Below are 14,259 nucleotides of genomic sequence, written 5' to 3'. Positions count from 1 at the left end.
TTGTGTATCTGCACAGTTCATGCTAGATTCATGGGATGTGCGCAATTTAGGAGAGCTTTTCCCCTTCTAACTTGGTGGCATTCAGATGGGTTGAAATATATATCACCCATTATTCTCATCCCAGATGATTGTTTTCCACTGGATCGTGATGGCAAGGAACATAAGAAATTAGCCCGGATAATTTACCATAATTGTCAGGCAACAGATCTCTTTTATAACCAGGTGCCAGATTATTTTATTGAATTATTAAGCAAAGCCATCGCTTAATATTTAGATGGAGGATGATCTAGGAATTCCAGGTTGGAAATCCAGAGGCTGAAATAAAAGCAATAGCAAATCACTTCTGTAAGGCTGCCAAGACAGATACAGAGTTGCAGTAATAGCATTTGTGTTTCTTTTTTACTCAGATCTCAAGGCCATTGTGATGTATACTACTGATCATTATTATTGTTATTTATCTTCATGATTGTTGATATGTTAACTTATCACAGCCCAGAGTTACATGTGAGATGTGTGTCCATATAAAATGTTCAAATAAATAAAATGTATAAATCAAGCTGATGCTAAGTACCACAGCACCTTCACCTTTTTATTATTTTAATCTGAAATAAACATATAACCTACCTGTGAGCTACAGTTCCTTATCCCAGCTGTCATACAGAGGCATGAATAAATGTAGGCAACAGCTTAGTAGTTCCAGGATGGATTTCTTCCTTACATCCTTTCTGTGTCTTTCATACTATTTCTCCAGTCTCATGAGTCACCTATTACTATGGAAATATCCAAAATGATTCAGCTTTTGATGCAGACAATCCATCAGCGTAATCCAAATATTTTTGGATTAGGCACACCCAAAAGATCCCTGCTCTTTCTTCCACAGTTTTCAAATATAATTTGTAAACTCTATGAAAACAGTAAACTAGCCTTCCTATGCTTGATACTTTCCAGTTACATTGGACTACATTTCCTATCATTTCTACCATCCATGAGCTTTTATTCCATGCATTATCAAACAGGACCCTGTAAAGCAGTGGTTCTCAACCTGTGGGTCGGGACCCCATTTGGGGTCAAACAACCATTTCACGGGGGTCACCAAACAAGGCTGTCCACCACTTTTTCCCCCTTTCTTTGGCCACGCCCCTGGAACCCGGTGATGTATAAGTGGTTGGGGGTCATCACAACATGGGGAACTGTATTATGGGGTCGCGGCATTAGAAAGGTTGAGAACCACTGCTGTAAAGAATGAAACTCATTAGTGGAAAGCAAGGATTGAAGGGTACAATATATTCCAAAGAGAAACACACCAGAGGCCAGTGGAGCAGAAGTGACCTTAATTTCCTGGCAATCAGTGGAATGGCTTGCCTCCAGAAGTTCTGGGGGTTCCATCAGGTCTGTTCTGTTCTCTTCTGTCCTGTCCTATTATTTTGATGGAAATCCATTAATTTGAGCATGAGGGCACAGTTGAGATTATTTGGATAAGAATATAAGAAAGAAAGGGGAAAATGTTGTGAATATGGGGAGAGGGGTTGCTATAGATCACCAACTTAGACAGACGGTCTCCTGGTCCATATTACAGAACATTTGTGGAGGACAAAAAACATAGTGATAATGGGAGATTCAGACATTGTTAGGAAAAGTCAAGATGGCAAGGTTTCCAAAATCTCTTGCTGATCTTGCTCATAGCTTCACTTTCTAGAAAGTTGAAAAGCAAGGGATTCAATTCTAATCAATAGGGAAGAGTTGGTTGAAGAAATAAAGATAGTTGCAATCTTGGGGGAAGTAATTGTATTATTATGGAGTTTAGAATACTGAAAGAGAAATTAGAGCATAGTCATATACGCAAACTAGGTTTCAGGACATCCAATTTCAAACTTAAAAGAAATCCTAAGAGGATCCCATGAACCAAAATCTATATTGCGACATCAGATTTTTTATGAAACTCACCCAATTTTGTAAGAGGGAAAAAGTGACACCCATACAATATATTTATCTTTTGCTATGGATACTGATTTCTGGAGTGCAGATTCTGTGTGACATTTTCCCACAACTTAATGTTTTGCAGATTTTTGGAGTTAAAATTTCCATCAGCCTCATTAAGTATGACCACCACATTATGGGGATTAATAGTAATTATGATTTCAAAAGCTAGGGTAAGAAAGCCTACATCTTTGTATTATGTTTTAATTTTCAAATACATTCCCTCCAGTGGGAAATATTTGTAAGTGCCTTTGAAAATTCTCCATAGAAATCACATGTGCTGGTTAGTTGGTTTTAGATGGAATTTTCGTCCATTTTTTGAAATAGCTGACATTTTAAAACATACGCCTTTTTCAAAGAATGCCTTAATAGGAAGATCTCTACTCCTAACTCATCCCAGTTAAATTTCTCTTAAGTTTAAGGATAGATGTTTTCCAATAGGGGCTTTGTAAAAGGACCTTATCCAAAGAAATGCAGGGTGGAGTCACAGAAACATACATTTCTAAAGTTCCTTAGTTAGTAGGCATCTAGTACGTTTCCCAATCTTGGCAATTTCCAACTGTGTGGACTTCAGATCCCAGAATTCCACAGCCAATATGACCCTCATTGAGAATTCTTGAAATTGATTGACATACTTGGAAGTTGCCATTCCAGTAGGTTTGGTTCAAGTCAGAAAAGCCATCACTGAAACACCTTTGTTATTTCTATAGAAAACCTAATAGCTGGAAGAATAATGAGGATTTAGTTCTTAATTTTTACACAATTATATTGCAAATGTCAAATATTGATCAAATATCATGCTAAACCTGGGATTTTTACACAATATGGTAAATCATATGGTTTCTTTGGTGGTGATGTGAAGTCCTGTGTGAAGTTGGCCACCGTGCTCTGTAAATATAGTAATTCAAAATGGAATTTGACTTGACTGACTTTTTCTCAGGACAAAATTCCCTTAGGAACGAATAAACATTCTGACCCTACTAGAGTGGGATTGGGGAAGCAAAGGGGTGAAGGGAAGCAGGAAATACCATGAGATTCCATAAGGGAAGAATTTGAGATAAGCTTAAACTACATTGCCTTTATGGTCCAGGCATCTGTTGCAACATTTATCATTCCTTGAATATCAAGTATAAGTGAAAAGGCAAAAACTATTTTTTTTCTTGTTTTATATCTTGCATCAGTTGAAGAAGTTAAAGGAAAACTGTCTGTTCCAATTCTACATGAATAGTTAGATCAAGATTTAATGTCCAGAGAAGAATTTTGGTAGAAAATAGCCAAATTTGACTGACAGTTTCATGAATCACACCTAACTTTCCACTTCAGACGAATCTTAGTTTAATAGGAAAATCAATGGGGAGATGAAGGAAAGTTAGAGACAAGTTATCTGTCTATAACTCTGGGACACTGACCACTGCAATTTATGATCATGAATCCTGGGAACTAGCTAATTACTGCATCAAAGGATTATCCCTGGAAGGCTGCATTGTTTCTCTGAGGGGAAAAGCCTTAAGTATCCCTATGATATATCCAGGATATGAGGTGCCTATGATAGTGACACAAGCAGAAACATTCCAGAGTACAAAATCTTGTTTAGATGGTGAAAGAATTTTGTGTTCTCAAAAAACAATTACAGTATGGTTTTGAATGTTGGGGGGAAATTTACATTTCCAATTAGAAGTTTCCCAATTCCACACAATAAGTAACAGCTGTTCAATTGCTCCATTATAAACAGATACCCAGAATGAAACACAAATATAAGACCTCAAAAACAGCTCACTGGGATAATTTTATAACTTCTCGTTACTCACTGCAGACTTGCTTCATTGTGGTTTGCTCAATATGTTACAAGTAGACGGCCTCATAGAAGGGATTATAACAAAATAAAACAAACTGTGTTAAAGTTTAGGGTGTTGAATGAACTTCCCATTTCAAAGCATTCAGGGGCCAAAATTCATAAGTGAATTTTCTTTTATCCCAATTTGATTTTTTCATCTTGTCTACTTCAGTATTTCTCAAGCTAAATTAGAAAAATTGTATTTATGCAACTAAATGAGATGGTGCAGTTCATATTATGGTGATAATGGCCATCTGACATTCTGCAGCACTCTACGAGTGCTGGGACCATTTTTCCCAAATTTGGGGATCCTGAAAGTTGTAGTCCTCACTACAACTAGAGGGATTGGGAGAGGGATGTTTCACTGATCACTTCTGACAAGAAACACACAATATGCTCAGTTTAGCCGAATTATCAATGAATGCACAGCTAGCTTAAAAAGCAATTCTTTGAGGCTCCATCTAAAGTTTTTAACAATGCTAAGTGAAGTTAATATAGTGGGATTTACTTTTAAGTAGACACATTTAAAATAACATGCTGCATCAGGAATAACTAAATAGGTTAACTGTGCCTGTACACTGCTTATATCTCTTAGACAGCAGCAACAAGGCTTGCGAGGGAATCTCCAGATTACAGATCCTGCCTCGCATAGAACATGATAAGCATTTTGGGGGGTAACATTGGTATTTGGCTGTGCTAGTGGCATACAAGCCAAAATGTTCCAGGTTTGATGATCCTTGTCTTTATCATTAGTAAAGAAAGCTATATGTGGTGTGAATACAATTAAAGTGGTAAGCTAGCTTACTTAAAGAAAAAGTAACGATCATGTGTGATGTGCATGATATGATAACCAGCCTTAGGACTCTGGTAGAAAGAAGTCAACCACTGGGGAACACAATTTATGCTGCTGTACTTTTCAGCCAGCATAAAGATTGAAGGAATACAGTCATAAAAAACATTGAATATCTTCTGTCCATATCAGTCTTGAGTTTTGTCAGCAGAAGTTTTTTCTGACCTTTTCATGCTCCAGAATCCAGACAGATGTTTGCTTTCAAGAAAACAGAGGACAGCAAAATCTCATCCTCTCTTGTCCATTCTTGATACCCAGAAGTCGCCTCATGAACAAGTCTCAAATCTTCTTTGACCCACCCAAGGTGGTTCTATCAAAGGATCTTACTTGGCCAGAATGCTTCCATTTTTAATCCTAAGGGATATTCTATAGGAAACATACATATGTAAACAACGGTCCCACTCCCATTTATTATCAACATCTCACATTCCAAGATATGGTATCTCTGGACAGGAATGGAATGTTGACATTATTTCTGGTGCAATTCTTGTAAATTACGGTCATGCCTTCCGATTAAGAACAGGGATAGGAAAGGTCTACCAATACAGCTAAATGCTGAAGAATGATGGCCTGGAGTCCAGCAACATCTGGAGGGCCACTGCTTCTCTCTCCCTGATTTAGAAAGTGGCACATTTCCTGTAGAACTGAATTCTTGTTGAGATGAAAGAAGTCTGCCATCTTCCCTTCCATTTGTTTAATAATTCTTGATCAATTAATAGACACACATTCAATGAGCACTTGAAATATGTGCCTGGTATTAATTTAAAGCTATACTTTCTGGAACTATATTCCAGAAAGTTTACTTGTGATACAGTATTGCTTTACATGCTTACGTGCTTAACATTTAGTTAGGAAAGAAAGGGGTGCTCAGCTGTAGTGAAGAAGAGGAGGAAAAAGAGGAAGAAGCAAGGAAGAGAAGTGAAGGACTCACCCTACACTTAGACTTGACGTTTTGCATGAAAAAGAAACTTGAGCTTCACTCTGAAGACCCATCTGCTAAGGATCTGGTGACTTCATTTCTGATACTTCTTTGAAATTTTGGCTGCGTGCACCACGGTTCTCCAAACTTTGGTGACTTTAAGACTTAAGGAATTCTGGAAATTGAAGTTCACAAGTCTTAAAATTGCCAACCTTTGGAAACCCCTAGTCTACATCATTTTCATGACAAAAAAAAAAACCCAGTAGTGATGTTTTATATTTTTTTCTTCCATATCTTTTAACTCAGGTGCTCTATACAAGTTTGCAGAATGCATTTATTTGGATTTCTGAGAGGAATGGATATATTTAACATACAACACCACACTTCTTCCCTTTGTATTTTATTCCATTCTTTTTGAACAAGTAGTATCATTTAGTTGCTAAATTCCAATCCCGGGTGTGATTCCCACCAAATCTCTGTTGATGTTAAATTATATTTGCTCTTCTGCATGTAGAGATCAAGCTCATCTTTTCATGATTTCATTCAGTTTTACATTAGAATGGCAGCCAGAACAGAGAAGCAAGCATTTCCACTATCAGAGAAGGAAGCAGCTTTCTATCTCTATTCTGCCCTCTTGTGGCCATCTGGATTTTGGCAGCTCAGCTCTGTCGCACTACCATTAATTAGAATACACTTAGATCAGTGGTTCTCAACCTTTTTAATGCCGTGACCCCCAACCGGTCATAAGTCGAGGACTACCCAACCAGTCATAAGTCGAGGACTACCCAACCGGTCGTAAGTCGAGGACTTTCCCTGCCCGGGAGCGCCGCACATGTCTGGTGCCGCCCCCTGCGCCAGCCAAGGCCTAGCTGGCAAGGGGCAGTGACAGCGCAGGGCGAACACCGGCTGGGCCACCAGCTGGCCCAGCCCAGGCAAGTAAGGCACCCGCCGGGCCCCACGCGTGCCAGCAACCCTCCCTGCGCCCGCCGGCCTCCCACCTCCCACCCCTGGCCCTCTTTTACTTACATTTGCTCAGCAGGGAGGGAAGCTTTCCTTGCAGCACCGTTTGCAGACTGGGGCTTTTGGCGGGCTCAGCAGGGCAGAGACAGCCTGGACAATTCCTATTGGCTTTTGAAAGCCAATAGAATTAGACTCTACTCAAGAGAGTCTATTCTATTGGCTTTCAAAAGCCAATAGATTCTATTGGCTTTCGAACGCAAATAGAATAGTGTCTCTTGAATAGAATCTATTCTATTGGCTTTCAAAAGCCAATAGAATAAGAGGGAGTAGCATAGCTAAAGAAAAGGGGGAAAAATGGTGGACAGCCTTGTTTGGCGACCCCCATGAAATGGTCGTTCGACCCCAAATGGGGTCCCGACCCACAGGTTGAGAACCACTGACTTAGATAATGAAGGCCATGACATACACAAGTCATCTGTCTGTGAATACGTTGAACTTATTTGGAAATAAACTCTTTTGCTTAGCAAAATTCATTTCTGAGCAGACATTTAGGGAATTGCTTTGTGTGGCTAGGTCTCTGGCAACCCTCAGCAGTTTTCTTGTGTCCGTTTTGGGTTCAAAACCCCACCTGTAGTTTTGGTTCACAAGCATATGGATAATATTTGAAACAACTGCAAGAAAAAAAATCACAGCACTTCTGCCTGGTAACTTCTCATTTCTGAGCCATCAACTTACACTAGGAATTGAAACGGCCATGGGCATTTCCTTTGCTCCTCTTGCTCCACAAATGCTTCGTTAAAGAGCGACATACGGAATGAGTACATAAATATCTCGGACTGGTGAGTTGGAGGAACATCTGGCTGGAAGTACTTTTATTTTATTTTATTTTATTTAAAAAAAATGTCCAATTAAGACTATGTATCATTTTTAGGAAACTGACCTCCAATTTATTTGGTCTTTCAAGGCAAGGAAGCTTTTGCCATTTCTCCACTGAGGTTTCCATAAACACACAGCATATTAATTTTTGCAAAGTAACAATTTTCTAGTAAACTTCAATCAGATGCTAACTATAAAAAAAAGGGAAACAACCCTCCCCCATCCAGTTGTCTTCTGACAAAGATGAGCTGATCGAGATGTTTATTCTTGCGAGATGTTTATTCTTGCGTTGAGGGTTATGAGGGCTTTGCCTTTCTCATTATCCAGGATCTTTAATTAGAGTCCTTCTCCCAGCAAAGGGTCAAATCTGCTTCCTGTGCAATGAAAACAGCCAGTGAAAAGGAGAATTAGCAGAATACTCTGCATTGGCTAAATTTAGAAAAGGCAAATTCTGGGCTATGCTCCATTTTCTTTCAAAGAGTTATTTGGGCTATCCACAATTTTGAAAATGCAGGGATGTTGCAATATCACCTTTATTCAGAATAGAGAAGAATGATTTCTTTTTAATTGTGGCATATTTTATTGTTTTTCAGTTCCTGATGTGGTTAAAGAAAAACAGATGCTGCCATAGTTTAGGAGATGCGGTGACCTACAGGATAGGCTCCACCTGGCTGCTTCCCATATTCTTTGCCAAAGAAGGAAAAACCTTTGAAATGCAGCACAATCCATTCTAGACTAAGAGGTTCATGAATTAAATGCTGAGCAGGGTTTCTGCCTCTTCCAAAAAACTCGCAGTACAACTGCACATCCAGATTTGATTTCAGGTATTTTATCCAACTCTTTCACATAGATCTGACAACAACCCTCATAATACTTGACAAATTTCTGGGCAGGCTGGCTGAGAGCTGCTGTCCAAAACATCTGGAGAACATTGAATTGTTGAACCCTTCAGTAGACGATGAAGAATGAGGGAGACTCAGCTCTCATTTGACTCAGAAAAAAAGATGCTTTCTCCTTAGATTTTTTTCTTTCTTTTAGCCTGGTGATGCAAAAAAAAATATTGATTTCCTTTTTAACCTGCTCTCATTTAAAGGAAGTTTTTGCATTTGGATTTTTTTTCAGAGAAGAGGAGAATTTGGATGTAATTTACATGGGTGTGGTGTGGTATTCTTGCATGTCACCTATTGAGTTAGCAAATGGCGAAGAAATGACTATGAAAAGCTTATTTTCCCATTGAGATATCCCACAACTGGCCATCAGCAACCTCCCTGGCCTCTGCCATGTTAGTCACTCCAAGGGAAGACCCCATGGGGGAATTTCTCCCATTGGATCTTTTCAGGTTGGGAAGTGTGAGCAGCCAAAAAAGCTCCAGAATGATGTCTACCTGAAGATGACCCTAGCAACCGTAACCCCAGCTACCTTCAAAAACAGAACAACATCTCACCAAGGGAAGTAAAGAAAGGGATTTCTAAGCACCTGAGAATAAAGTCTTAAAATAAACCTCTTTTGCTGGAGGAAAAGACTTTGGAACACTTCCAGGATAGATGCCTTCTCTGGCACAGAGTTTTTAGGCCATCCACAACAATGATGTCAGAAAGTAAAATTTCCTTTGAGCTGCACTAAATTCTTGGTGAATTCATGGACACATGCCTGTAATCTCCCCATTCGAGTATTAACATCATCTTAGTTTTTTTGGGGATCAGCCACATTGGTTAGCACAACCGTAAAACATGGGGAAAAAACAGCAGTAGAGAAACACAGTACTAATAGAAGAGAATATTTGTAGCTCAGGATGAACTGTGGGATCCTTGGTGCTGAGTTTTGCGGTTTTCTTGCAGACATTTCATTAGCCAACTAGGTAACAACATCAGTGCACAGATGATGCAGAGGTGAATTGGTGATGTTACTAGTTTGGTAATAAAACATCTACAAAAAACCCACCAAGCTCAGAGAGCATCAAGGATGCCAACAAAAGCACAGTGTTAACAATAACATAAGTTAAAATATTTGATAGCTAACAGCAAGGCAGTTTCTGTATGTACTAGAATTTTTGTAAAGAACACCTGATCCTGAAAGGGACATCGGCATGTAACTCTCTGGAGTACCAGAGTATTGAAGTTGCAGTTTCTGGAGGATAGCAGATTGGGGAAATGAGTTATTTTACATTCAACATATCTGGAGAGAATTGAGTTAAGAAAGAGAACATTTTTAAGCGAAAGGATTGCTTTGCCACCACTGAATAGAGGTTAGTTTTGCCTGGTCTCTTAAAATATGCCAATCTATGCATTATTTGCTTGGTAAATTTAATACACATGGGGAGTATAAGAAAAACAACATCAAAAATAGCTATTTCCCCATCATCCCACCCACCTTTATGCAGGACCAATGAGTCAGTCTCATGAAGCTACTGGTCAACCCGCCATAAAAGTCCAATGAGTCATGCCACAAAAAAAAAAAAAAAAAATCCCAAAAAAACCAGCTGGAGCTCATGTGGTTTTCATATGTGCTGTTTGAACTTTTTCTAGTTTTAGATCAGACATCTTCAGCTGTTGCTCAGAATAACAGTTTTGGTCTGTTTTTGGTTTTTTCTTTTAAAAACCGTAAAACATAAGCCGTTCCATTTCCACAAGAAGAGGTTAATCATAGCAGATGTCAGATTCAGGTAAGTACCCGTCATCTAAACTTGTGTCACATTTTCTCAACAAAGGGAGTCAATTTGAGCAGTCTTACCTCCTGTTCAGAAAAAAAAAATGCTGAGAACTGGATTAAGGGAGAGCAGTTTTGAACCTTCTTCACCAAATAATGGTCTGGCTGGCCAGAGGTTATGCTACCTATGATCCAATATATACCTAGTGGGAAAGTTGTTTCCACATCTGCATCACAGCCTCTGAGCTTAAAGCAAGGTTTTTTGTTTCTGTTCTTAGTTAAACTTAGAGGCACACTTTGTTCTTCTGTTGAAAGAAAAAGAAAGCAATGATAACAACTAAAATATATCTGAATGCAAGAATCTTTTTGACAGAGGTTAACAAGCTTTTTTACCATGATGGTGCAATACTAAATGGTGGATGAAGACCACGTATCCCTGTATGCAAATTTACACATCCCTCTCACCAACACCCTTCCCGGTTCACAACCGCCCTGCCACTGTTTCCATTTTGATAGGGTAAACCCCATCTCCCCACTTCCCACAAGCCACATAAAAGTGAGGAACATACATGACAAATCTAAGTGGCCAGACATTTACCCCTCCTGAAAAAAGGGGGAGGGATAGATAGAACTGTTAATTTCATGCCTAAATCAAGTCTGGCTTTAAAGAACCAGAATAGGAAATGTATGCTTTTGAACTTTGATGTTTGAGAAGATTCCTGAGAATATCATGGATAGCCATGTAAACAAATAAATGGATCACTGAACAAATCAACCCAAATGTCTATTGAGATTCTCAGTCATCCAGGTCATGGTTGTCCCAAAGGTGCTTTTTCATTTGACTAGCTGTCTGCAAGGAATATAAATCCTTCCATTCCCCACCATCCATTCAGAGCTGAAGAAGCTTCAGGGATGAGAAGCGAAATGTCGTCAAAGAAAAACAAGAAAGTTCAATTGCCTCCTGAAAAAGGACCTTTGGGAAAACCAACCCAGAGTTCCTATTCAAAGCAGAAATGACCAAGCACAGATTATTATATTTTGGGCAAATCATGTGAAGACCTAGCTGTGAAAGTTGGTAGGAAAGAGAAGGGTGACCAAGCAGCAAGATGAAGCCTGCAGTATCAGTAGATCCACCCCAGTCTGGAAAATTTCCTTAACACTGATGGTGAGGGCACTGCTGGAAAGACAACCATTAATGTGTGTTTATGTTGTGTGGCATGATTTAAAATCAGAATGTTTTCAAACTGCCACTTTATGAAACTCCAGTGCAGTCTCTTACACCAGACAACTGTTCTCAAAAGCACACTTTGTTGTCGCATGATTTTCAGAAGTTGCGCAAGAATGGGGTGTGCTGTCATGCAACCTCTGAAAGTTGTGCGAGAGGCCTGTGCTCTCATGCAGCCCCTCCCAGAGCCTTTGAAAATCGCATGAGAATGGAACATGCTTTTGCGCAGTTTTCAGAGGCTGCAGAAGCCATGGAAGAGCATTCTCCAAAGTTGCTCTGAGAACAAAGGCCTCGTGCAACCTGGAGCAGCCTTGGGTAGGCTGCAGGGCTCTGTCAGCAGAAAGTGCACACCCCATGAAGATAAGCAGAACACGGCAGATCCTGGGGAGCGTCAGCTACAGGGGCAATTGCAATATTCCCCAGCCTCCTACTCCTTGGGAATTGGCATGAAGCAGCCCTTTTCAGTAGCAATGGTAGCACTGGGGCTGAAGTCGAGGCCTGGGGCTCTACTTCAGGACGAGCCTCAGAGCCTGCTCTGGGGAGCCACTGTTCAGGGTGGCTTAGATGAGGGTGGTAGTGAGGGGAAGATAATAATTTCTCTTTTGTTCAAGGTGTGTGTATGAGACACACATACTGTACAACAGCAGACTCAAGTTAGGCATTTTCCAAAATCTTTTGACATGCCAAGCCAAAAAAGTTTGCCATCACTGCCCCAGTCAGAAGACCTGCTTCAGAGTGCATCCAGGCGGAGTGTGCAATGAAATTCTCATTCTAGCAAAGTTGTTGCAGTATGTTCTTCTACTAGCCTCCTTCACATCCCTCCTATTAGCCAGCTCTGTGCTTAGTTCTGATTCTATTAAATGAGTATCTGTGCTTCAGCACCTCTCCCCACTGCGACCAAGAGCTCCATTCTCAATATTATCTAAGACAGTATTCACCTTGTTCAAACATGGCTGTAAGCTCGTCCTGACTATAGGCACGGAACCCAAGAATTAGGAACGATGCAGAATTCAACAAAGTTTCAGGATTTATTATGTTGCTAAGTTGAAAAGAAAGTCAGCCCTGAGAAACCTCCCATTCCAGCGTATTAAATAAGCCCCGCCACCACACCTCAATTACCAATCACCGCTCCACCCTCGCCACACCCTCATGTTTGTCAGACCCAGCATCCCAGTTAACTGAAAACAGCAGATTAATTCAACTCAGGTCCCTTCAGACGCGCGTCGCAGGCAGAGCGTCATTAGCTGATCGTCGGCAGCCCATTGGAATTAACACCATCCATCTGATTCGCGGTAACCCAAATCAGTCCCTAGACGCGCGTCGCAGGCAGGACGTCATCAGCTGAGCATCGGTATCTCTAGCGCCGCCCATCTGACTTGCATTGTCGCCGAGGCCTCTCAGCAGCGTCGCAGCCCGCTTATTCAAGATGTTTTACGCTGGGTCTGACATTCGGCCCCCCCTCACCACGGGATCCCCTGGAATAGAACGTTACAGGTTAATGCATCGTTTGGTTAACAGTATCTATATATCATTTAACCCCCCCCTCATTCGGTTTCGGCTTATTTGGCCATATTTTATGGTATCTTCGGAGCAGCTCCGGAGCGAAAATCTTTTCACTCTGCACCCATGAAGCATCGGATAGGGGATATCCTTTCCATAATATCAGGTAGTATACTTTGCCCCCCCGCCATCGTGAATCCATGATATCCTGTATCTCATACTGTCCCGGAGCTATAGGTCCAGGAGGATCTGTATGAGTGTTCCTTTCTATCGGCTTCAACAGACTCACGTGGAAAACCGGATGTATTCTACCAAGGAAGACCGGCAGTTGGAGTTGTACCGTAACAGGATTAATGATGCGTATTATGCGAAATGGACCCACGTATTTCGCCGCCAACTTCTTGCAGGGTACCTGTAACTTAAGATATTTGGTCGAGAGATATACCTGGTCACCTACTCGGAATTGGGTTGACATTCTACGACCTTTATCTGCCTGTTCCTTGGCTATTTGCCCCGCCTGTATCAGCGCTTTCTTTACTGTATGCCACACTTGGTTAGCACGGGACATCCAGTCCCCTGGCTTCGTGGCCAGGGACGTTAGTGGTTCACAACCCGGTAAGGGATTTAGATCGTAGCCATATACCACTTGAAAGGGGGTTAACCCGGTACTCTTATGCACTGCATTGTTGTAAGCTAGCTCGGCAAAGGGTATATAATCCATCCAATCCGTCTGTTGGTGAGAGACATAGCAACGTAGGTATCGTGACACGGCCGCATTGGCTCGTTCCGCTGCTCCGTTGGTACATGGATGGTATGCAGAGCTCAATCCTTGAGTAGTTCCAATACAGGCCAGAAATTGACGCCAGAATCGAGCTGTGAATTGAACCCCGCGGTCTGATATAATCCGTCGGGGAGCTCCATGTAGACGATAAATGTGCTGTACAAATAGCTTCGCTAGTTGCGCTGCAGACGGCAGCCCTTTGCAGGGTATAAAATGAGCCTGCTTCGAAAATAAGTCTATTACCGTCCATATGACTGTGTAACCTTTTACATTTGGTAACTCCACCAGGAAGTCCATGCCAATATCTTGCCATGGCCGTATCGGATCAGACACTGACTGTAACAATCCCATTGGCTTCTTAGGTATTACCTTTGCCTGTGCACAAACCCTACATTCTTTTACGTATGTTTCAATGTCTTTCCTTAAGCTTGGCCACCAAAATCGCCTTCTTGCTAGATGTAATGTTTTACAAAACCAAAGTGACCTGCTACTTTGGAGTCATGACATTGATGGTATACCCGGCTGCGCACTTCCTGAGGTATATACAATTTATCGCCATACCAGGCCAAACCATTACGATAGGTCAATATCCCTGGATTTGCTGATAGCCAAGGATCAGTTACTAAAGCTGTTTTTATTTCTTCTTCAAAAGTTGCTAGCTTTGTACAAACTTCTGCCTTTTCGGGCTCCC

Source organism: Crotalus tigris, unplaced genomic scaffold (genome assembly GCF_016545835.1).
Source record: "Crotalus tigris isolate CLP2741 ecotype Arizona unplaced genomic scaffold, ASM1654583v1 scf7180000017605.3043972, whole genome shotgun sequence".
Lineage (NCBI taxonomy): Eukaryota > Metazoa > Chordata > Lepidosauria > Squamata > Viperidae > Crotalus > Crotalus tigris.
This window is presented reverse-complemented; position numbering follows the sequence as displayed.